The sequence below is a fragment of the Capricornis sumatraensis genome, chromosome 2 (genome assembly GCF_032405125.1).
Source record: "Capricornis sumatraensis isolate serow.1 chromosome 2, serow.2, whole genome shotgun sequence".
Lineage (NCBI taxonomy): Eukaryota > Metazoa > Chordata > Mammalia > Artiodactyla > Bovidae > Capricornis > Capricornis sumatraensis.
The window spans coordinates 49,170,161-49,194,647 of record NC_091070.1 but is presented as its reverse complement, the minus strand read 5'-3'; positions in this window follow the sequence as shown (position 1 = coordinate 49,194,647).

Here is a 24,487-nt window from a genome sequence, read left to right as displayed (position 1 = left end):
TGTCAGCTATGTGGAAGAATTACTTTAGCTATTCATCTCATTGTTCCTCTTGTTTCTGTTTCTCCAAGTGCAGTGAGACCTTCTGATGTACTGCTGATGGCTGAGAACATGCATTTAAGACCTTTGAGAGGATGCAGTGCACTAGGGAGACTACAGTGATAACTATTAGGAAAACAATACCAGAGACTGAAGTATATCCTTAGGTAGGGCCCCCACGAACCAACTTAGGTAGGTGTTAGGTGTGTGCGTGCTCAGTTGTATCAGACTCTTTGTGACCCCATGGACTATAGCCTGCCAAGCTCCTCTGTCCATGGAATTTTCCAGGCAGGAATACTGGAGTGGGTTGCCATTTCCTACTCTAGGGGATCTTCCCGACCCAGGGGTCAAACCCAAGTCTCTTGTATCTCCTGCATTAGCAAGAGGATTCTTTATCATTGAGCCACCTGGGAAGCCTTGAGCCAAACTGCTACTGCTGCTGCTAAGTCACTTCAGTCGTGTCTGACTCTGTGCGACCCCATAGATGGCAGCCCACCAGGCTCCCCTGTCTCTGGGATTCTCCAGGCAAGAACACTGGAGTGGGTTGCCATTTCCTTCTCCAATGCATGAAAGTGAAAAGTGAAAGTGAATTCGCTCAGTCATGTCCGACTCTTAGCAACCCCATGGACTGCAGCCCACCAGGCTCCTCCGTCCATGGGATTTTCCAGGCAAAAGTACTGGAGTGGGGTGCCATTGCCTTCTCCTGAGCCAAACTGGTTGGTATCAAATAAATCAAAGAATGTACCTGAAGGGGCATCAGTCTGTTTTTAGCCAAAAACAGACTGTATCTCTTATATTTTCTACAATTCCAGAGCTGTTGATCCAGGTACAGTAGGCAAAATTTGTGATGGGACAGACTCCTCCTTGTTTAGCCAATTAACAATTTAAATCAATTCTATTATTTAAAAGCCACCTTAGCACAAAAATCTCAGGACTTCTGTTACGTATCTATGACCTTAGTGGTAGATTCAGTGGCTAGAGATAAGGCAATGGCACCCCACTCCAGTACTCTTGCCTGGAAAATCTTATGGACAGAGGAGCCTGGTGGGCTGCAGTCCATGGGGTCGCAAAGAGTTGGACACGACTGAGCGACTCCACTTTCACTTTTCACTTTCATGCATTGGAGAAGGAAATGGCAACCCACTCCAGTGTTCTTGCCTGGAGAATTCCTGGGACGGGGGAGCCTGGTGGGTTACCATCTATGGGGTCGCACAGAGTCAGACACGACTGAAGCAATTTAGCAGCAGAGATAAGGAGCATTGTCTTTCTGTGCATTAATGGAAAAAAAGCAAAAGGAATAAAGATTTCATGGGGAAAGCTGTCCATTTCTAGAAGCCATTTGTTTTGAGGGAAAGCACTTGGGCAGTTATTTGAGTTGTGAGCTGAATTAGCAGGTTTTTCCCTTGAAATATCACATTTGCTTGAAAGTAAAAACTGACAAAAGACAACTATGATTAGTCATAACTTGCATTTTTGGTGGACATTTTCTCAAATGAATGAAGTGAGCCTGTCATATTGTCAGGCTGAAAATATTTGTTCCCAACAATAAAATTTGAGCTTTCGACCCAAAAATGAAAGTTTAGAAGATTTGTATTTACCACCATAAACTTGACAGCTTTCCCATATTTAAAGATTTTCTGATGAGATTTATGATGATGGTAATTGATGTGATTTTTGATATTGTATACTAACTATGTCAGCAATTGGAAAATCTATATAACTCAGTGAACTAATATTCTCCAAAAGATCAGTGCATGATGTTTAAAAGCATGCATGGGAGGAATTCCCTGGTAGTCCAGTGGTTAGATCTCAGTGTTTTCACTGCTGAGGCCCTGGCTCAATCCCTGGTAAGGAAACTAAGATCCTGCAAGCCAAGGGATGTGGCCAAAAATAAATGAATAAAATAAAAACAAAAACATGCATTGGGTTAAAAATTCATTCAGAGCTTAAGATAAATGAATGGACTCTAATGTAACAGTATAAATATTCACTTGCATGGTTTCAGATTCCATGCTGTAACTAACTTTAAGAAACTATTAATTGTCAAGTTTTGGCATAGTATCAAAGAATATCCACAATTATCTGAAAAGGCTAAATAGGGGAATACTTATTTTTCTACCTTAGAAAAAGCAGATATGGACTTTAAGTGAAGTTAAGAATTGTGAATATTTCTGAATAAGGGTATTTTAATTTTTGAGTTGAGACCAAATTTTGTTTAAAATGATACAGTTTATCATGGAGAGAAAAAGACACTAAATCAGGGTGAAAAATGATATGACTCAAAGAGCAGATAACCACATTCTGGAACATGAGGATACTTAGAATGTTTTAATTACAAAACTCAAGATAGCTATAGCCAAGTGGAATGGAGGGTGCTTAATAGTGTTATACAGGGTCCAATATAGATTCCATGACTTCTTTTTTTTTAATTGTTGAATTATAGTTGATTTGCAATGTTGTGCCAATCTTTGTACGGCAAACTGACTCAGTTACACACATATAGACATTCTTTTTTTTTCTTAATATTCTTTTCTATTGTGTATCACAGGATATTGAATACAGTTCTCTGTGCTATATAGTAGGACCTTGTTATTTATCCACTCTATATATAATAGTTTACAGCTGCTAATCCCACACTCCTAGTCTGTCTGTACCCCACTCCCCTCCTCCTTGGCAACTACAAGTGATTCCATGACTTCTTTACAATGCTTAATCCTTTTATAAATTAAGCTTGGCCAAGAAGTTACTCTTTTAACCAGAAGCTAAGATGAGAGGGACGCAAAATGCCAAGCGGAGAAGCAGATATGGATTGTACCGAGTGGAAACTTCTACAGAGGTGAATAAACCATTCTTCTTACAAAGTTCCAAGTGGCATTTTAGAGAAAGGAGAATGTTGAGAGACAGTTACTGTGAAAATCCCCAATGGGGCCAGAAATTTTTCTGGTGGCAGCCATGGAAAGAGGGATATTAAAAAACCATTGTTTTTAAGCATGGAGCTAAAGTTCACTGAGCTGTATCTGGTTGTTTGCATGGAGAGAGAATGAATAATATATGCAAATTCCATGCTTAAAGTCCTCTTGTTTAGAAGTCTGGCCTGCTTGATTTTGTCTCCCTAATCTACTTAGGCAAAGACCTTTTCTTTTTGTTTTAATATCAAATAGGCTTTAGCATGGGCAGGTCTAATGAGACTTTGCCATTGGTGGAGGCTTAACAGGCATCAGGAGATTTTAAGTAAATTTCATTAGAAGCCTACAATGTCAACCTCATGAAAGATTATATTTTTAAAAATGTAAGGGGTCAGGATATCCCTCCACTTTGCTAGAGCAGTAACCTAGAAATATCCTACAGGGATTACCTGGAGGTTTCTGTTTTCCCCTCCACAGTCTCCTTCCAGTCATGAGCAGGCCACCTAAACTCAGAGCCTGGAGTACTCAGACCTTTGAAGTTTTCCACCTTTCAGCAAAAAGCAGATGAGGGTATGACTAAATATAATTATTGTTTGGACACTGGATTTGACAGAAAATAAAAGGGCATATGAATCACTTTTGACCAGTTTCTGTGTTTTGTTTTTGTTTTTGTTTAGAATCCAGAATTTCTATCTTATAAAGAAATTAAAATATGACTTATCCCAAAGAAGGGAAGTATTCCTAATTTGGAAGACTCTGAAACAAATAGAAACTTCCTTAAGTTCAATGCAATTAAAAAGCAGATATAGTTAGAACTTTATGAAGACTTCTGTTGAAAGTACAAATTTTTGAGTGTTTGTATGTGACTAAACAAAAGAATTATCTGAAATCTTAAAAGATTTCCTGCACAGAAACTCTTCTGACTATGGCTGTCATGGGAATTTGGATAGGGAGAGACTTAGAAGAAGGTGGTAAATAACCCAAAAGTGGATTGGTAAAAGAAATGACCCAGGTAGGACACTTCTTTTAGCCACTCTTGGATACAAGGATTCACAAATTCCTCAGAAAAGATAATAGATGTAAACCACAGAATCACACATTTCTAGAATTCTCTCTTTCTAGTTAGTGCTTTCGTTTTTTAAAATTCAAAAAGTACAAGAGTAGACAATAATAAGTTCTATTTAACTCTTATCCAGTCACATAGTTCTCCTCCACAGAGGTAACTAATATTACCAATATCTTATACATCCTTCAATGTATACATAAATGTATATACAGTTTTTATACAAATAATAATTTCCCATATACTCTGAAGCTAATTTTTTTCACTAAGTTATATATTGGAATTAATTCTGTGTCAGTAATAATTTTACACATCTTTTTGAGGCACCATAGTATTCCAATGAATGAATGTATCATAATTTATTTAATCAACCCCACATTGATTTAATGAGTAATATGTTATTTTAAACATATGGAAGTAATGTATAAAGTAAATTCCTACAGGTAGAGTTGCTGATCCTGAGTATGTGTTTTTGTAATTTTGATAAATGTTGCCAAATTACCTTATGTAGAGGTTATAGTAATTTGTTTTCCTATCAGCAATATATTAAAATGGCTCTTTAAAAAACACACTTATTAATGCAGTGTTATCAAGCTTTGTGATCTTTTCCAATCTGTGGGGTTAACCATGATATTTCAGTTTAATTTTATTTTGCCTTTCTCATTATGAGATTAAACATTTTTTCATATGTCTTGAAAGTGAAGTCACTCAGTCATATCACTCTTTGTGATCCCATGGACTGTATGTAGCCTATCAGGCTCCTCCGTCCATGGAATTTTCCAGGCAAGAGTACTGGAGTGGATCTTAGAGCCATGTAAATTTCCTTTTATGTAAACTGTTCAAATTATTTGCCCATTTATCCCCATTTATCTATTGGTTTATCTGAAGGGTTTGTTTTTTTTTAATTTTACTTTTTCTTTTTATTCGTTTCTCTTTAGGACAAAATGAATCTGAAGTTCCTGTTATAATGAGAGAATATATTTAATTGGTCAACATTTGATTTGGACATATCAGCCCATAGCTTATATCCAGGTAAGTGGTTGAACTTTGTTTTGAAAGTTGTTGAAGTGGTTCAGTGAGGTTACTTTTTGCAATGTTGCAGGAAGAGATATTTACATGTAAGAAGAGGCTTGAGCTCCCTTTGTGCAGCTAGTTCAGCCACTAAACTTAAAAATAATGCTTAATGCATGAGTGAGCACTATTGGAAATAAAGATGGGGATGAGCTTTGAGAATGTATGTAACATATACTAGAAAAAGAAGATGGGATACCTCTCCCTTTCTCATTATCCCCCAAAAATCTAGAAAGCTTTGGTAATACAACTTTCATACACCCGAAAGTTTATAAATGTCTCATGTCCACTCCATTTCCTTTTTTGCTACATCATAATTCACTCATTTCCATAAATGCCACCTACTGAGGTATTCTCCATTCTGGCAGAAGTGAGGGGTGGTTTATGATTGGTCCAAAGGGGACCCTGTGCCTGAAAGGATAGCCCTAACATTTCAGCATGTGAACAGTCCAGGCTGGGCAAATTGCCAGTCGAGTATTTCAGAACAGTGATAATTTTTGTTAATATATATACCTTGTGATTTATTTAAATGTTTTCACAATTATTCTCATAGTTGTTTTTCTATGTTACATGTACTCTAGAAACATACTGACATGTGTTAGCCCTGACCATTTTCTCATTGCCAGAAAAATATGTCTTTCTAACTACTCATATAAAAACTAGCACATTAAAGCAGAGATATCAGTTCAGTTCATTCAGTTCAGTTCAGTCATGTCCAGCTCTTTGCGACCCCATGAATCACAGCACGCCAGGCCTCCCTGTCCATCACTAGCTCCTGGAGTTCACTCAGACTTGCATCCATTGAGTCAGTGATGCCATCCAGCCATCTCATCCTCAGTCGTCCCCTTCTCCTCCTGCCCCCAATCCATCCCAGCATCAGAGTCTTTTCCAGTGAGTCAACTCTCCGCATGAGGTGGCCAAAGTACTGGAGTTTCAGCTTTAGCATCATTCCTTCCACAGCAATCCCATGGCTGATCTCCTTCAGAATGGATTGGTTGGATCTCCTTGCAGTTCAAGGGACTCTCAAGAGTCTTCTCCAACACCACAGTTCAAATGCATCAATTCTTCGGCGCTCAGCCTTCTTCACAGTCCAACTCTCACATCCATCCATGACCACTGGAAAAACCATAGCCTTGACTAGATGGACCTTAGTTGGCAAAGTAATGTCTCTGCTTTTGAATATTCTATCTACGTTGGTCATAACTTTTCTTCCAAGGAGTAAGCGTCTTTTAATTTCATGGCTGCAGTCACCATCTGCAGTGATTTTGGAGCCCAAAAAAATAAAGTCTGACACTGTTTCCACTGTTTCCCCGTCTATTTGCCATGAAGTGATGGGACTGGATGCCATGATCTTTGTTTTCTGAATGTTGAGCTTTAAGCCAACATTTTCACTCTCCTCTTTTACTTTCATCAAGAGGCTTTTTAGTTCCTCTTCACGTTCTGCCATAAGGGTGGTGTCATCTGCATACCTGAGGTTATTGATATTTCTCCCAGCAATCTTGATTCCAGCTTGTATTTCTTCCAGCCCAGCGTTTCTCATGATGTACTCTGCATAGAAGTTAAATAAGCAGGGTGACAATACACAGCCTTGACGTACTCCTTTTCCTATTTGGAACCAGTCGGTTGTTCCATGTCTGGTTCTAACTGTTGCTTCCTAGCCTGCATATAGGTTTCTCAAGAGGCAGGTTAGGTGGTCTGGTATTCCCATCTCTTTCAGAATTTTCCACAGTTTATTGTGATGCACACAGTCAAAGGCTTTGGCATAGTCAATAAAGCAGAAATAGATGCTTTTCTGGAACTCTCTTGCTTTTTCCATGATCCTGCAAATGTTGGCAATTTGATCTCTGGTTCCTCTGCCTTTTCTAAAACCAGCTTGAACATCAGGGAGTTCACAGTTCACGTATTGCTGAAGCCTGCCTTGGAGAATTTTGAGCATTACTTTATGAGAGTGTGAGATGAGTGCAATTATGCAGTAGTTTGAGCATTCTTTGGCATTGCCTTTCTTTGGGATTGGAATGAAAACTGACCTTTTCCAGTCCTGTGGCCACTGCTGAGTTTTCCAAATTTGCTGGCATATTGAGTGGAGCACTTTCACAGCATCATCTTTCAGGATTTGAAAGAGCTCAACTGGAATGCCATCACCTCCACTAGCTTTGTTGGTAGTGATGCTTTCTAAGGCCCACTTGGCTTCACATTCCAGGATGTCTGGCTCTAGATGAGTGATCACACCATCGTGATTATCCGGGTCGTGAAGATCCTTTTTGTACAGTTCTTCTGTGTATTCTTGCCATCTCTTCTTAATATCTTCTGCTTCTGTTAGGTCCATACCATTTCTGTCCTTTATCGAGCCCATTTTTGCATGAAATGTTCCCTTGGTATCTCTAATTTTTTTGAAGAGATCTCTAGTCTTTCCCATTCTATTCTTTTCCTCTATTTCTTTGCATTGATCACTGAAGGCTTTCTTATCTCTTCTTGCCATTCTTTGGAACTCTGTATTCAGATGCTTATATCTTTCCTTTTCTCCTTTGCTTTTTGCTTCTCTTCTTTTCACAGCTATCTGTAAGGCTTCCCCAGACAGCCATTTTGCTTTTTTGCATTTCTTTTCTATGGGGATGGTCTTGATCCCTGTCTCCTGTACAATGTCACGAACCTCCGTCCATAGTTCATCAGGCACTCTATCTATCAGATCTAGACCCTTAAATCTATTTCTCATTTCCACTGTACAATCATAAGGGATTTGATTTAGGTCATACCTGAATGGTCTAACGGTTTTCCCTGCTTTCTTGAATTTGAGTCTGAATTTGGTAATAAGGTGTTCATGATCTGAGCCACAGTCAGCTCCTGGTTTTGTTTTTGTTGACTCTATAGAGCTTCTCCATCTTTGGCTGCAGAGAATATAATCAATCTGATTTTGGTGTTGACCATCTGGTGATGTCCATGTGTAGAGTCTTCTCTTGTTGGAAGAGGGTGTTTGCTATGACCAGTGCATTTTCTTGGCCAAACTCTATTAGTCTTTGCCCTGTTTCATTCCGTATTCCAAGGCCAAATTTGCCTGTTACTCCACGTGTTTCTTGACTTCCTACTTTTGCATTCCAGTCCCCTATAATGAAAAGGACATCTTTTTTGGGTGTTAGTTCTAAAAGGTCTTGTAGGTCTTCATAGAACTGTTCAACTTCAGCTTCTTCAGCATTACTGGTTGGGGCATAGACTTGGATTACTGTGATATTGAATGGTTTGCCTTGGAAACGAACAGAGATCATTCTGTTGTTTTGGAGATTGCATCCAAGTACTGTATTTTGGACTCTTTTGCTGACCATGATGGCTACTCCACTTCTTCTGAAGGATTCCTGCCCTCAGTAGTAGATATAATGGTCATCTGAGTTAAATTCACCCATTCCAGTCCATTTTAGTTCACTGATTCCTAGAATGTCGACGTTCACTCTTGCCATCTCTCGTTTGACCACTTCCAATTTGCCTTGATTCATGGACCTGACATTCCAGGTTCCTATGCAATATTGTTCTTTACAGCACCAGACCTTGCTTCTATCACCAGTTACATCCACAACTGGGTATCGTTTTTGCTTTGGCTCCATCCCTTCATTCTTTCTGGAGTTATTTCTCCACTGACCTGCAGTAGCATGTTGGGCACCTACTGACCTGGGGAGTACCTCTTTCAGTATCCTATCATTTTGCCTATTCATACTGTTCATGGGGTTCTCAAGGCAAGAATACTGAAGTGGCTTGCCATTTTCTTCTCCAGTGGACCACATTCTGTCAGACCTCTCCACAGTGACCCGCCTGTCTTGGGTTGCCCCACGGGCATGGCTTAGTCATTGAGTTAGACAAGGCTGTGGTCCTAGTGTGATTAGATTGACTAGATTTCTGTGAGTATGGTTTCAGAGTTTCTGCCCTGTGATGCCCTCTTGCAACACCTACCATCTTACTTGGGTTTCTTTTACCCTGGGCGTGGGGTATCTCTTCACGACTGCTCCAGCAGAGCACAGCCGCTGGTCCTTACCTTGGATGAGGGCTATCTCCTCCCGCCACCCTTCCTGACCTTCAACATGGGGTGGCTCCTCTAGGTCCTCCTGCGCCCACAGAGCCACCACTCCTTGGACATGGGGTTGCTCTTCCCGGTCGCCTCTGGCCTTGAGCATGTGGTTGCTCCTCCTGGTCGCCGGCCTGGCCTCTGGCGTGGGGTTGCTTCTTCCTGCTGCCGCCCTTGGCCTTGGGCGCTGCCCCTGGCCTCGGACGTGGGGTGGCTCCTCTCGGCCATTCCTGTGCCATCGCAGCCTGGCACTCTAGGCCACTGCCCCTGACCTCGGAGTTTGCCAACAGAAGTCCATCTAGTCAAGGCTATGGTTTTTCCAGTGGTCATGTATGGATGTGAGAGTTGGACTGTGAAGAAAACTGAGCACTGAAGAATTGATGCTTTTGAACTGTGGTGTTGGAGAAGACTCTTGAGAGTCCCTTGGACTGCAAGGAGATCCAAACAGTCCAGCCTAAAGGAGACCAGTCCTGGGTATTCATTGGAAGGACTGATATTGAGGCTGAAACTCCAATACTTAGGCCACCTCATGCGAAGAACTGACTCATTGGAAAAGACTCTGATGCTGGGAGGGATTGGGGGCAGGAGGAGAAGGGGACGACAGAGTATGAGATGGCTGGATGGCATCACCGAATCAATGCACATGAGTCTGAGTGAACTCCGGGAGTTGGTGATGGATAGGGAGGCCTGGTGTGCTGTGATTCATGGGGTCACAAATAGTTGGACGTGACTGAGTGACTGAACTGAACTGAACTGAACTACTCATATTGTCTAATCTCACCTTTGTGGGAAGATTTTAAACAACTGCTTCAATATATTTAATATTTGCAGAACTATTTAAGCTTTAATTTCTTCTTTAGTCGATTCTCATATGATACATTTATTTTTAATTTAATATATTTTCCAAGAAACTTTCCATGTGATCTCAGTCATTAAAATTGCTAGCAAGTAGCTATTGTGTCTATAGTTTTTTTTTAAAGATCTTTTCTAAATTAAAAATGACACTTTGTAATATGAATTGTAGATATTTCCCCACCATTTCCACAACATAAATGAATATTAAAAATTATTTGTTGCCCCTATATTTGAATAACAATTTGGATGATATAAATGTCTTGGCTCACAGTTTCTTTCCTTGCTAACTTTAGAGGCATTTCTTCAGTCTTTTGGAACTGGATATTATTGTGGAGAAGTCTGATGTCAGTCTCTTTTGTTTTTACCTTTCATAGATGACTCATTATTTTTACCTGATTGTCCCAAATATTATTCCTTTATTGTCACAGATTAGCAACTGTATCAGGATACAACTGTGTTGACCACTGTGTGTCATATTTTTCTGAGACCTAACATTCTCTTTCAAAATGAACATTTCTTCAATAATTCAAATTTTTTTTCTGATCCATGATATACGGATATTAGATAACTGTATCTTGGGTCTCACTTGTTTGTCTTCACTATATATCATTTTATATTTAATCATTTTAAATTGTATTTATTTTCATCCATATTGTTTGCTTTTCTCATATTAAGCCCTGCATTCTTTTTTGCATTGTCATCAATATCTGGTCTGTCCTGGTCTTCTTCTGATCTTTACTCCATTTCTGATGTTTTTACTATCCTTTTTTTTAGCTACGTTGCACTGCACATGGGATTTTAGCTCCCCAATTATGAATTAAACCCTTAACCTCTGCAGTGGAGGCATGGAGTCTTAAACACTGGACTGTCAGGGAAGTCTCTATCATATTTTTAAAGCCACTATTCCTCCTAGAGATCTTCCAAATCCTATTTCATTCATTTTGTTCTCTGTCTTCCTGAATCTTGTATCTCTGACTTTTGCTCTTTGTTAATTAAAATAATAATGTGGTAAAATATACATAATATAATATTTACCATTTTAACCACTTTTTTTTAAAAGTACATTTATTTTTGTTTATTTATTTGGCTTCCTCAGCTGTTAGTTGCAACAGGCAGGATCTTTGTTGCATCATGTAGGATCTTTTGTTGTGGTGTGCTGGCACTGTAGTTGTGGTGTGTGGGCTCAGTAGTTGTAGCACCCAGGCTTAAATGCAATGCAGCATGTGGGATCTTAGTTCCCTGACCAGGGATTGAACCTGTATCCCCTGCACTACAAGGCAGATTCTTAACCACTGGGCCACCAGGGAAGTCCCTTAACCACTTTATGTACATCCACATTATTGTGCAACCATCAACATCATTCATCTCCAAAAGTTTCTGTCTTCCCCAACAGAAACTCTGTGCTCATTCATTACTAACTCCTCAGTCCTAACCCTCTCCCTCAGCCCCTGGCAATCACCATTCTACTTTCCATCTCTATGAATTAGATTATTATAGGTACTTCATGTAAGTGGAATTATACAATGTTTTTCTTTCTGTGAGTGACTTTTTTGCTTAGCTAAAGGCAGAGGAACCAGAGATCAAATTGCCAACATCCGCTGGATCATGGAAAAAGCAAGAGAGTTCCAGAAAAACATCTATTTCTGCTTTATTGACTATGCCAAAGCCTTTGACTGTATGGATCACAATAAACAGTGGAAAATTCTGAAAGAGATGGGAATACCAGACCACCTAACCTGCCTCTTGAGAAATCTGTATGCAGGTCAGGAAGCAACAGTTAGAACTGGACATGGAACAACAGACTGGTTCCAAATAGGAAAAGGAGTACGTCAAGGCTGTGTATTGTCACCCTGCTTATTTAACTTCTATGCAGAGTACATTATGAGAAACGCTGGGCTGGAAGAAATACAAGCTGGAATCAAGATTGCCGGGAGAAATATCAATAACCTCAGGTATGCAGATGACACCACCCTTATGGCAGAACGTGAAGAGGAACTGAAAAGCCTCTTGATGAAAGTAAAAGAGGAGAGTGAAAATGTTGGCTTAAAGCTCAACATTCAGAAAATGAAGATCATGGCATCTAGTCCCATCACTTCATGGCAGATAGACGGGGAACAGTGGAAACAGTGTCAGACTTTATTTTTTTGGGCTCCAAAATCACTGCAGATGGTGACTGCAGCCATGAAATTAAAAGACACTTACTCCTTGGAAGAAAAGTTATGACCAACGTAGATAGCATATTCAAAAGCTGGGACATTACTTTGCCGACTAAGGTCCATCTAGTCAAGGCTATGGTTTTTCCAGTGGTCATGGATGGATGTGAGAGTTGGACTGTGAAGAAGGCTGAGCGCTGAAGAATTGATGCATTTGAACTGTGGTGTTGGAGAAGACTCTTGAGAGTCCCTTGGACTGCAAGGAGATCCAACCAGTCCAGCCTAAAGGAGATCAACCCTGGGATTTCTTTGGAAGGAATGATGCTGAAGCTGAAACTCCAGTACTTTGGCCACCTCACGCGAAGAGTTGACTCATTGGAAAAGACTCTGATGCTGGGAGGGATTGGGGGCAGTAGGAGAAAGGGACGACCGAGGATGAGATGGCTGGATGGCATCACGGGCTCGATGGACATGGGTCTGAGTGAACTCCGGGAGATGGTGATGAACAGGGAGGCCTGGCGTGCTGTGATTCATGGGGTCACAAAGAGTTGGACATGACTGAGCGACTGAACTTAACTGAACCATCTTCAAGATTCATCCATGTTGTAGCTTATGTCAGAGTTTCTTCCTTTTTATTTTTAAAAGGAAGACCTTTTCTTTTGGGGGGGAAGTTTTTGGTTCCTAGCAAAGTTAAAAGGAAGGCACAGAGATTTCCCACATATTCCCTGTCCCCACACATGTATAACCTTCCCCTTTATCAACATCCCCAACTAGTGGTACATTGTTTTAATTGATGAACCTACATTGACACATCATAATTACTTGTTTACATTTGGGTTCACTCAGTTTTATACAGGGCTTCCCTGATAGCTCAGTTGGTAAAGAATCTGTCTGCAATGCAGGAAACCCTGGTTTGATTCCTGGGTTGGGAAGATCTGCTGGAGAAGGGATAGACTACTCATTTCAGTATTATTTGGTTTCCCTTGTGGCTCAGCTGGTAAAGAATCCACCTGCAAGGTGGAAGACCTGGGTTCGATTCCTGAGTTGGGAAAATGCCCTGGAGAAGGGAAAGGCTACACCCTCCAATATTCTGGCCTGGGTTGCAAAGAGCTGGACACCACTGAGCAACTTTCACTTTCACTTTTTGGTTTTTTACATTCTATGGGTTTGGACAACCGTGTAGTAACACGTATCCACCATTATGGTATCATACAGAGTATTCTTACTGCCCTAAAAACCATCTGTGCTCTGCTTATGCATCCTCTTCCCTGGTGGCTGAGATGGTAAATAATCAGCCTGAAATGTGGGAGACCCAGGTTTGATCTCTGGGTGGGGAAGTTTCCCTGGAGAAGGGATTGTTAGCCACTCCAGTATTCATGCCTGGAGAATGCCATGGACAGAGGAGCCTGGCAGGCTACAGTCCATAAGGTCATGAAGAGTCAGACATGACTGAGCAACTAACACTTTCAAGGTGTTTCTTCCCGAATGTCATATACTTGAAATGATACAATCAGTTCAGTCACTCAGTTGTGTCTGACTCTTTGTGACCCCATGAACTACAGCACGCCAGGCTTCCCTGTCCTTCACCACCTCCCAGAGTTTACTCAAACTCATGTCCATCAAGTCAGTGATGTCGTCCAACCATCTCATCTTCTGTCATCCCCTTCTCCTCCTGCTTTTGATTTTTCCCAGTATCAGGGTCTTTTCTAATGAGTCAGTTCTTTGCATCAGGTGGCCAAGTACTGGAGCTTCAGCTTCAGCATCAGTCCTTCCAATGAATATTCAGGACTGATTTCCTTTAGGATTAACTGGTTTGATCTCCTTGAAGTCCAAGGGGAGTTATACAACATGTAGCCTTTGCTTCCTTCACTTTAGTCAATCAATCAGTTCAGTCACTCAGTCATGTCCGACTCTGTGACCCCATGGACTGCAGCACGCCAGGCCTTCCTGTCCATCACCAACTCTCGGAGTCTACCCAAACTCACGTCCATTGAGTCGGTGATGCCGTCTAACCATCTCATCCTCTGTCGTCCCCTTCTCCTCTTGTCTTCAGTCTTTCCCAGCATCAGTCTTTTTAAATGAGTCAGCTCTTCGCATCAGGTGGCCAAAGTATTAGAGTTTCAGCTTCAACATCAGTCCTTCCCTTAGTAATATGCATTTAAGTTTCCTCCATTTCCTTTTGCAGCTTGATAGCTCATTTCTTTTCAGTGCTATTCCTTTGTCTGTATGTACTACAGTTTATTTAACCATTCACCTACTGAGATACATCTTGGTTTCTTCTAAAGTTCTTGCAATATTAGCACAGCTACTATAAATACCCTTGTGCAGGTTTTTGTGTAGACATATGTTTTCGTTTCATCTGGGTAAATACCAAGGAACATAATTGCTTGATTGTTTAGTTTTATAAGAAACTGTCAAACTATCTTCCAAAGTGGTCATACCATTTTGCTTTTCCAATCAGCAATGCTCCACATTCTTGCCAACACTTGGTGTCATCAGTGTTCTGGATTTTGACCATTCTAATAGGTTTGTAGTGGTATCTCATCGTTTTAATTTGCATTCCTCAATGACATTTGATGTGATGAATCTTTTCATATGCATTTTGCCATCTGTGTATCTTCTTTGGGGATGTGTCCATTAAGGTATTTGGCACATTTTAAAATCAGATTATTTTCTTATTGTTGAGGTTTAAGAGTCTTCTGTGTATTTTAAAAAACAGTTTTTTATCAGATATGTCTTTTGAAAATATTTTTCACTTAGTCTGTGACTTGTCTTCTTACTCTCTTGATATTGTCTTTCATAGGGCAGAAGTTTTAAACTTTAATGAAATTTAGTTTATCAATTGTTTCTTTCATCAACTGTGCCTTTGTTGTATCTAAAAAGAGATCATCCTGCCCAAGGTTGCCTAAGGATGCTCCTAGATGTTTCTTAGTAAAAATAGTATCTTCTATTTTTATATCCATTTCATAGTTTTGGATTTTATATCTAGTATATGATTTATTTTGAATTAATGTTTGGTAATCTTTGTCTAGATTCACAGTTTTCAAGTGGAAGTCCAGGGGTCCCAACACCATCTCTTGAAATTGTATTGACTACTTTTCTCCATTGTATTGTCTTTGTTCTTTGTCAAAGATAGTTGACTGTATTTATGTATGTTTACTTCTCGGCTTTTTATTCTCCTCTGTTGAACTACTTGTTGATTCTTTCACCATTACCACCCTGTCTTGATTGCTGTTGCTTTATAGTAATTCTTGAAATCTAGTAGTTTCAGTGTTCCAACTTTGTTCTTCAATATTGTGATGACTATCCTGAATTTTCTGTCTCTCCATATGAACATTAGGACCCATTTGTTAATATCCAGAAACTAATTTGCTGTGATTTTGATTGGGATTTCACTGGATCATAGATGAAGTTGGGAAGAGCTGATATTTTGACAGTATTCAGTCTTCCTCAATGTTGAACGTGGATTATTTCTCTATTTATTTAGTTTTTCTTTGATTTTTATTCATGAGCGTTTTTAATAGTTGACTTCAAGTAGATCTTATACCTATTTTATTAGTTTTATACCTAAGTATTTTGCTTTTTGGAGTGCTAGTGTAAATAGTATTGTGTTTTTAATTTCAAATTCCACTTTTTCATTGCTAGTATATAGGAAAGCAATTGACTTTTGTATGTTAATTTTGTATCTTACAACTTTGTTGTAGTCATTCCTTAGTTCCAGAAGTTTTTATTTTTATCATTTCTTTTGGATTTTCTTCATAGACAATCATGTCACCTGCAAAAAAAGAGTTTTATTTCTTCCTTCCCAATCTGTATATTTGAATTTTTTCTTACCTCACTGCATTAAATAGATTTTCTAATATAATGGTGAGAAGAGGTAGTAAGAGGGCATATCCTTGCCTTCTTCCTGACCTGAGTAGGAAAACCTCATTTCTTACCATTAAGTATGTTAGCTGTAGGTTTGTAGTATAATCTGAAATCTGGAAGATTGATTCCTCCAGCTCCATTCTTCTTTCTCAAGACTGCTTTGTCTATTTGGGGTCTTTTGTGTTTCTGTATGAATTGTGAAATTTTTTGTTCTAGTTCTGTGAAAAATGCCATTGGTAATATGATAGAGGTCACACTGAATCTGTAGATTGCATTTGGTAGTATAGTCATTTTTATAAAGTTGATTCTTCCTACCCAGGAACATGGAATATCTCTCCATCTGTTCATGTCATCTTTGATTTCTTTCATTAGTGTCTTATAATTTTCTGTGTACAGTTCTTTTATCTCCTTAGGTAAGTTTATTCCTAGGTACTTAATTCTTTTTGTTGCAGTGGTGAATGGGATTGATTCCTTAATTTCTCTTTCTGATTTTTCATTGTTAGTATATAGAAATGCAAGTGATTTCTGTGTATTGACTTTGTATCCTGCAACTTTGCTAAACTCACTGATTAGCTCTAGTAATTTTCTGATATTGTCTTTAGGGTTTTCTATGTCATCTGCAGACAGTGAGAGCTTTACTTCTTCTTTTCTGATCTGGATCCTTTTATTTCTTTTTCTTCTCTGATTGCTGTAGCTAGGACTTTCAGAACTATGTTGAATAATAGTGGTGAAAGTGGACACCCTTGTCTTGTTCCTGATCTTAGTGGTAATGCTTTCAGTTTTTCACCATTGAGAATAATGTTTGCTATAGGCTTATCATATATGGCTTTTACTTTGTTGAGGTAGGTTCCTTCTGTGCCCATTTTTTGAAGAGTTTTAATCATAAATGGGTGCTGAATTTTGTCAAAGGCTTTTTCTGCATCTATTGAGATTATCATATGGTTTTTATCTTTCAATTTTTTAATATGGTGTATCACATTGATTGATTTGTATATACTGAAGAATCCTTGCATCCCTGGAATAAACCCAACTTGACAACTTGATCATGGTGTATGAGCTTTTTGATGTGTTTCTGAATTCTAATTGCTAAAATTTTGTTGAGAATTTTTGCATCTATGTTCATTGGTGATATTGGCCTGTAGTTTTCTTGTTTGGGGTTGTCTTTGTCTGGTTTTGGTATCAGGGTGATGGTGGCCTCATAGAATGAGTTTGGAAGTGTTCCTTCCTGTGCAATTTTTTGAAAGAGTTATAGAAGGATAGGCATTAGCACTTCTCTAAATGTTTGATAGAATTCTCTTGTGAAGCCATCCGGTCCTGGGCTTTTGTCTCTTAGGAGATTTTTGATCATAGCTTCAATTTCAGGGCTTGTAATTGGTTGTTCATAATTTCTATTTCTTCCTGGTTCAGTCTTGGAAGATTGAACTTTTCTAAGAACCTGTCTATTTTATCCATTTTATCACCATATAGTTGTTCATAATAGTCTCTTATAATCCTTTGTATTTCTTCATTGTCTGTTGTAACCTCTCCTTTTTCATTTCTAATTTTGTTTGATTCTTCTAGTTTTGATTTGCTTCTTCTAATTTTGATCTAATTTTGATTTGATTCTTCTTTTTTTCTTGATGAGTTTGACTAAAAGTTTGTCAATTTTATTTTCTCAAAGAACTAGCTTTTAGTTACATTAATCTTTACTATTGTTTCTTTCATTTCTTTTTCATTCATTTCTGCTCTGATCTTTATGATTTCTTTCCTTCTGCTAATTTTGGGTGTTTTTTTAAAATTCTTCTTTTTCCAGTTGTTTTAGGTGTAAAGTTAGGTTGTCTATTTGGTATTTTTCTTTTTTTTTTTTTTTGAGATAGGATTGTATTGCTATGATTTTCCCTCTTAGAACAGCTTTTGCTGCATCCCACAGGTGTTGAGTTGTAGCATTTTCATTGTCATTTGTTTCCAGGAATTTTTTGATGTTCCTTTTGATTTCTCCAGCAACCTGTTCATTATTTAGAAATGTATTGTTTATTCTCCATGTGTTTGTGTTTTTTACTTTTTCTTGTAATTGATGTCTAGTTTCATAGGCTTGTGGTCAGAAAAGATGCTGGATACAATTTCAATTTTCTTAAATTTACTGAGGTTTGATTTGTGACCAAAGATGTGGCCTATCCTGGAGACTGTTCCATGTGCACTTGAGAAGGTGTATTCTTCTGCATTTGAATGGAAGTCCTGAACTTATCAATGAAATCCCTCTCATCTAATATATCATTTAAGACTTTTGTTTCCTTTTTAATTTTATGTTTTGATGATCTGTCCATTGGTGTGAATGGAGTGTTAAAGTCTCCTACTATTAGTGTGTTACTGTCAATTTCTCCTTCTATGTCTTTTAGTGTTTATGGTATGTATTGAGGTGCTCCTATATTGGGTGCATAGATATTTACAGTAGTTATGTCTTCTTCTTGGATTGATCCCTTGATCATTATGTAGTGTCCTTCCTTATCTCTCGTAATATTCTTTAAGGTCTATTTTGTCTTATATGAGGATTGCTACTCCTGCTTTCTATTTGCATGGAATATATTTTTCCATCCTCTCACTTTCAGTCTATATATGTCTTTAGGTCTGAAGTGGGTTTCTTGTAGGCAGCAAATATATGGGTCTTGTTTTTATATCCATTCAGTCAGTCTGTGTCTTTAGGTTGGAGCATTTAATCCATTTATAAATAAAGTAATTAGTGATATATTTGTTCTTATTGCCATTTTCTTAATTGTTTGGGGTTTGTTTTTGTAGATCTTTTTCTTCTCTTGTATTTCCACTATATAAGTCCCTTTAACATTTATTGTAAAGCTGGTTTGGTGGTACTGAATTCTCTTAACTTTTGCTTGTCTGTAATGCTTTTGATTTCTCCATCAGTTTTGAATGAGATCCTTGCCAGGTAGAGTAATCTTGGTTGGAGGTTTTCCCCTTTCAGTACTTTATTCTGCCATCCCCTTCTGGGCTGCAGAATTTCTGCTGCAAGATCAGCTGTTAAACGTATGGGATTTCCCTTGTATGTTACTTGTTGCTTTTCCCTTGATGCTTTTAATATTCTTTTTTGTGTTTAATCTTTGTTAGTTTGATTAGTGTGTCTTGGTGTGTTCCTCTTTGGGTTTATCCTGTATGGGACTCTTTGCCCCTCTTGGAGTTGATTTACTATTTCCTATTCCATGTTGGGGAAATTTTCAACTATAATCTCTTCAAAATTTTTCTCATACTCTTTCTTTTTCTCTTATTCTTCTGGAACTCCTATAATTTCAATGTTGGTACACTTAATATTGTCCCAGAGGTCTCTGAGACTGTCCTCAGTTCTTTTCATTCTTTTGACTTTATTCTTCTCTTCAGCAGTTATTTTAACCATTTTATCTTCCAGCTCACTGATCTGTTCTTCTTCTTCAGATAGTCTGCTATTGATTTCTTCTAGAGTATTTTTAATTTCAGTAATTGTGTTGTTTGTCTCTGTATGCTTATTTTTAATTCTTCTAGGTCTTTGTTGTTAATTGATGCTTGCATTTGCTCCATTCTATTTTCAAGGTTTTTGATTATCTTTACTATCATTATTCTGAATTGTTTTTCAGGTAGTTTGCCTATTTTCTCTTCATTTATTTAGACTTGTGTGTTTCTAGTTTGTTCCTTTATTTATGCAGTATTTCTCTGCCTTTTCATTATTTTTTTTAACTTACTGTGTTTGAGGTCTCCTTTTCCCTGGCTTCAAGGTTGAATTCTTTATTCCTTTTGGGTTCTGCCCCTGTAAGTTTGGTCCAGTGGTTTGTGTAAGCTTCCTGTAGGGTGAGATTTATGCTTGCATTCTGGTGGGAGGAGGTGAGGTTGTTTGTTTTGTTTTGTTTTTTTCCTTCCCTCAGGGCTCACTGAGGTGGTAATCCTGTCTGCCGATGATTGGGTTAATATTTTTGTCTTGTTGTTTGGATGAGGCTTCCCATACAGGGTGCTACTGGCAGTTGGGTGATGCTGGGTCATGTATACAAATGGTTGCCTTTGTGGGAGTTCTCACTATCTGATAATCCCTAGTGTTAGGAGTCCTCTGGTAGTCTAATGTCTTGGAGTCAGCACTCCCACTCCAAAGGCTCAGGCTTGATCTCTGGCCAGCAATGGAGATTCCAAAGGTGGTTTGTTATGGCATTAAATGAGATTAAAACAGATACCCAAAAATGAGAAACCAAAGATGAAACCCAGACAAATGGCAATTACAAAATCAGGAAAATAATAGTTAAAATAATGGAATATGCATATATACATATATACCCATAAGCAAAATCCAAACAATCCAACAAAAATAAAGTACAGTATATTCACTCTGCAAACAAAGGAAGCCAAAAATGATATCTACCAGTTATGAACAAAACTAACTAAAGCACAAACTGGAAAACAAAACTAAAGCAAGGTGCCAACTGGGGAATAAAGTAATGAAAACAAAACTAACAAATATGGTGAGAAATAGAAAGAAAAGAAAAATAGAAACACAAAGTTAAATAGAGGTAGATAAAGAAGATTTACATATATTAAAGATTAACTGCAAGGGGGAAAGGACAGTAGGAAAGGCAAACAAAGAAATAAATATAGAAAAAATAATGTTAAAAAATTATTTTTAAATTTAAGTTAAAAAAAGAAAAGAAAAAGGAATTTAAAAAAGGAAAACTCCACAGAACTGAAGAAGGCCAATGGAGAGGCAGAGGTTTGTAACAGCAATAAAAAGTGATTGTAAAAAAAAAAAAAACAACTCAAAAACTTAAATAGATTTAATAATGCTATCACATTTCTTTTATTGTCTTTTTAATGTCAATGGAATCTGTAGTGATGTCCCCTCTTTTATTTCTGAAATTAGTCATTTGTGGCCTCTCTTTTTCTTCATTAGCCTGGTTGCTGCTGCTGCTAAGTCGTGTCAGTCCTGTCCGACTCTGTGCAACACTATAGACAGCAACCCAACAGGCTCCTCTGTCCCTGGGATTCTCCAGGCAAGAACACTGGAGTGAGTTGCCATTTCCTTCTCCAATGCATGAAAGTGAAAAGTGAAAGTGAAGTTGTTCAGTTGTGTCTGACTTTTAGCGACCCCACGGACTATAGCCTACCCAGGCTCCACCGTCCGTGGGATTCTCCAGGCAAGAGTACTGGAGTAGGTTGCCATTGCCTTCTCCAGGTTAGCCTGGCTAGGGGATTCAATTATGTCTAAAGCTGGTTCTTTGAAAAGGTTACTTATTTTTTCAAAGAATCAGCTTTAGACAAAATTGATTTTCTTTCTCTTCCTTTTAAGGCTTTTAAATATATTGTATGTATATATGGATTCTTGTTTTACAGATTAATTGCTTTATTAACTGTTTAAGTCCATGGCAAATATTTGATCAAATTTTTCATCTGTTTCATGAAAATACTGCCTTGATCAGTATTCATTGGCATTTGTTTTCTTGTTCCTGTTCTCTTTTCTTGTAATACTTTCATATAGATTCTAGAATGTTTATTTTTGATTTCTCATGTGGATTAAGTGGGATTTTCCTTGACCAGCTATTTGCAGATGTTTCATATGTTAGGGAGGCTAAAACTGTGTCCAAGGCTTCCAGCATTCTCTGTAGAGCCCGTAGTTAAGAGTGAGAGTCCATTTAACTCTTACCTCTCCCTGGCCAACGAAACAGACAGCTTGTAAGACTCATAGCATTCAGAATTTTTTCTAATCTGCTGCCTCACCAATAGATTGTTTCTTAAAATATGGCTCATCCTCTTAGTCCTTGTTGAGTCCTGTTAGCTCTGCTTCTCAGAATCAAAGTAGTACATGGATGCTTCTGTCACTATTCCACACACCTTGTCCCAGTTAGGACACATGAGGATTTTGGTTCTTCATCTTGGGCATGCTCCTCATCTTGGGGTAGTGCCAGGTCTCTCAGGGATTTGCATTCACAGGCATCCCCTTCTGCTTCCTCCCACATCCTGTTTGATCTTCACTGTTTGGCATCCCTTCAGTCTATTTGTGGCTTAGGATTTCATATGCATCCTAGCTTGTATTTCTCTCTCATTCTTCCTCAGTGTGATATCCTGGAGGAGAAAGAGGAAATGACAGCTTTATTCCACTGTTTTCAAACTGAAAATCTGTATCCAATTCTTCCATAGTTTAGGATCAATCATTCTCAAGGAAATGCTTTACTGGGTTTGTGAACTTCCAAGTTAAAGAATAGTTTCAGGGATTCTTATGGATTTTTGAAGCAAGGAAACCCAGCTCACATTTGCAGTTGAGAGCATTATGTTGAGAAGGCAAAACAGGAAGCACTGCTCACAGAAGGAGATCTGAAGTTGATAATTTCTACTTGTGTATGTTATATGCAACATCTTTATGTCTTTTGATTCTATGATCAGGACCATCAATATCTTTTCTACCACCGAATCATTCCCATAAGTTTCAGATTTGAAGAAAAACAGCTGTTCTTAACTGATACTGAGATTGTGATCCAAGAACTCCCGTTCCTTCAGCTAAAGACACTCATCATGCAGCTCTGCAAGTCAGTTTTTTATGTCTGTGGGTCTACTACAGGGCTGCTTTACTATGGAAAAAATAGCTTAGATTCAGGAAGGCTCTGAAATATACCTGTGGTCTATATACACTGTGAAATTTCATCACGTGTGCTTAATCGGTCAGTCATGTCTAACTCTTTGCAACCCCATGGACTGTTGCCTGCCAGGTTCCTCTGTCCATGGAATTCTCCAGGCAAAAATACTGGAGTGGGTAGCCATTCCCTTCTCCAGAGGATCTTCCCAATCCAGGGATTGAACCTGGGTCTTCTGCACTGCAAGCAGATTCTTTATTGTCTGAGCCACCAGGGAAGCCCTGAAATTTTATCAATAACAATTTATTCCTTTGTGTTATTATGGCCTCTTTTTAAATGCATATATTTTTTGAAAATAAGTAAGTTTTCATTAACTCCTTTGTGTAAATTACATTTTTAAAAATACTGTTTTTAGAGGAAGGAACCCTGGTAAAGGAAACAGAGGAAATGGACATTAAGGAACACCCAAGATAAACATTGGAACACCAAGATAAACATTGCCATTTAACAATTTGATCTTGCTGGACTTGTGTAAAAAGAATGCAAGTCAAGTTGTTTGTTTTTCATATTTTATTAATAGTTAAAATTATATAAACATATCTGTATGTGAACCAAACCTAAAGTTTAGTATATGAGCACTTTCTGGTGAGATGGCAAAATCTTTTTAAATATCTATAAGTAAATTCTTGCTTTCCTTCCTGATTTTATGAAGTTTTTAAGGCTTGCATTCCACATAAGTCCGTTGACTTTACTGTTCTTTCTGGAGCATACCTCTGCTCTATTTAGGCTTAGCTGCTGTTCTTTTTATATCTTATAAAGCAGTACTGGCCATACCTCGCAAGTTTAAATTCAGTCAAAAAGAATACTACCTTAGGATTTTGACATATCAACTGCACTTATGTTATGTACAGAGTGATGTTAGGATTAGATTTAAACTTTCCTGTACCACGGCTGACGTGGAGAGTTGCTGCTCTAAGTCAGAATTATCAATCCTTTCATTTTTAGAAATGAGTTTTGAAAACATGTTGACAGGGAAATGTGGACATGCAATATGATCGAAGCCCAGCAAGGATTCTAATATAAAAATACATTTTGTGAATTGGAAACTATCTCCTGACAGAAATGTGGCTTTGATTGACATTCTCAAAAGGGTATAATAGGATCATCCATATATTATGTATAAATTTACCATCATTTCCATAGCCACAGAGAACACATTGTTACTTCTCAAAAGTACTCTTAATCCCCTGGCTTAAACAACTGTGGTTATACTGCCAAGACAACCATTTCAATTTCTTATCCCATAAACAGAAGCACTTAGACAAAAATACTTGCCATAAGAAGATATTTCAAAAGGCATTTCATTAATAGTGGTGGCTTTGGAAATGATTATTTAATAGAAGTCATGCCCATACTGAATATTGTGTGTGAGAACTCCTTTATTCAGTCACCATTCACCTGATTGAGAAAATTTCCAGAATTCAATTCTTTTTTTCTTCTTGTCTATCTTTTAGTCATTCCATTTTAATACTAATTTCAAGAAAAAGAGAAATGATAATAGGCAAAAAATGGAAAAAACTCAAATGTGTATCAAACTGGTGGAATGGACAAATAAAATGTGGAATAGCCACACAATGAAATGTCATTTGGCAATAAAAAGGAATGAAATATTGATGCATACTACAACTTGCAAGAACCTTGAAAGCATTATGTATAGTGAAAGAAGCCAGTCACAAGTGACCACATATTGTATGCTTCGATTTATATAGAATGTCAGAATAGGCAAATCCATAGAGACAGAAGGTAGAGTATTACTTAAGGCTGAATAGTGGGGAGCAGGGTGAGAGTGACTGCTGAAGGAAACAAGGTTTCTTTTGGGAGCAATGAAAATGTTTTAAAATTTACTGTGATGGTGGTTGCAT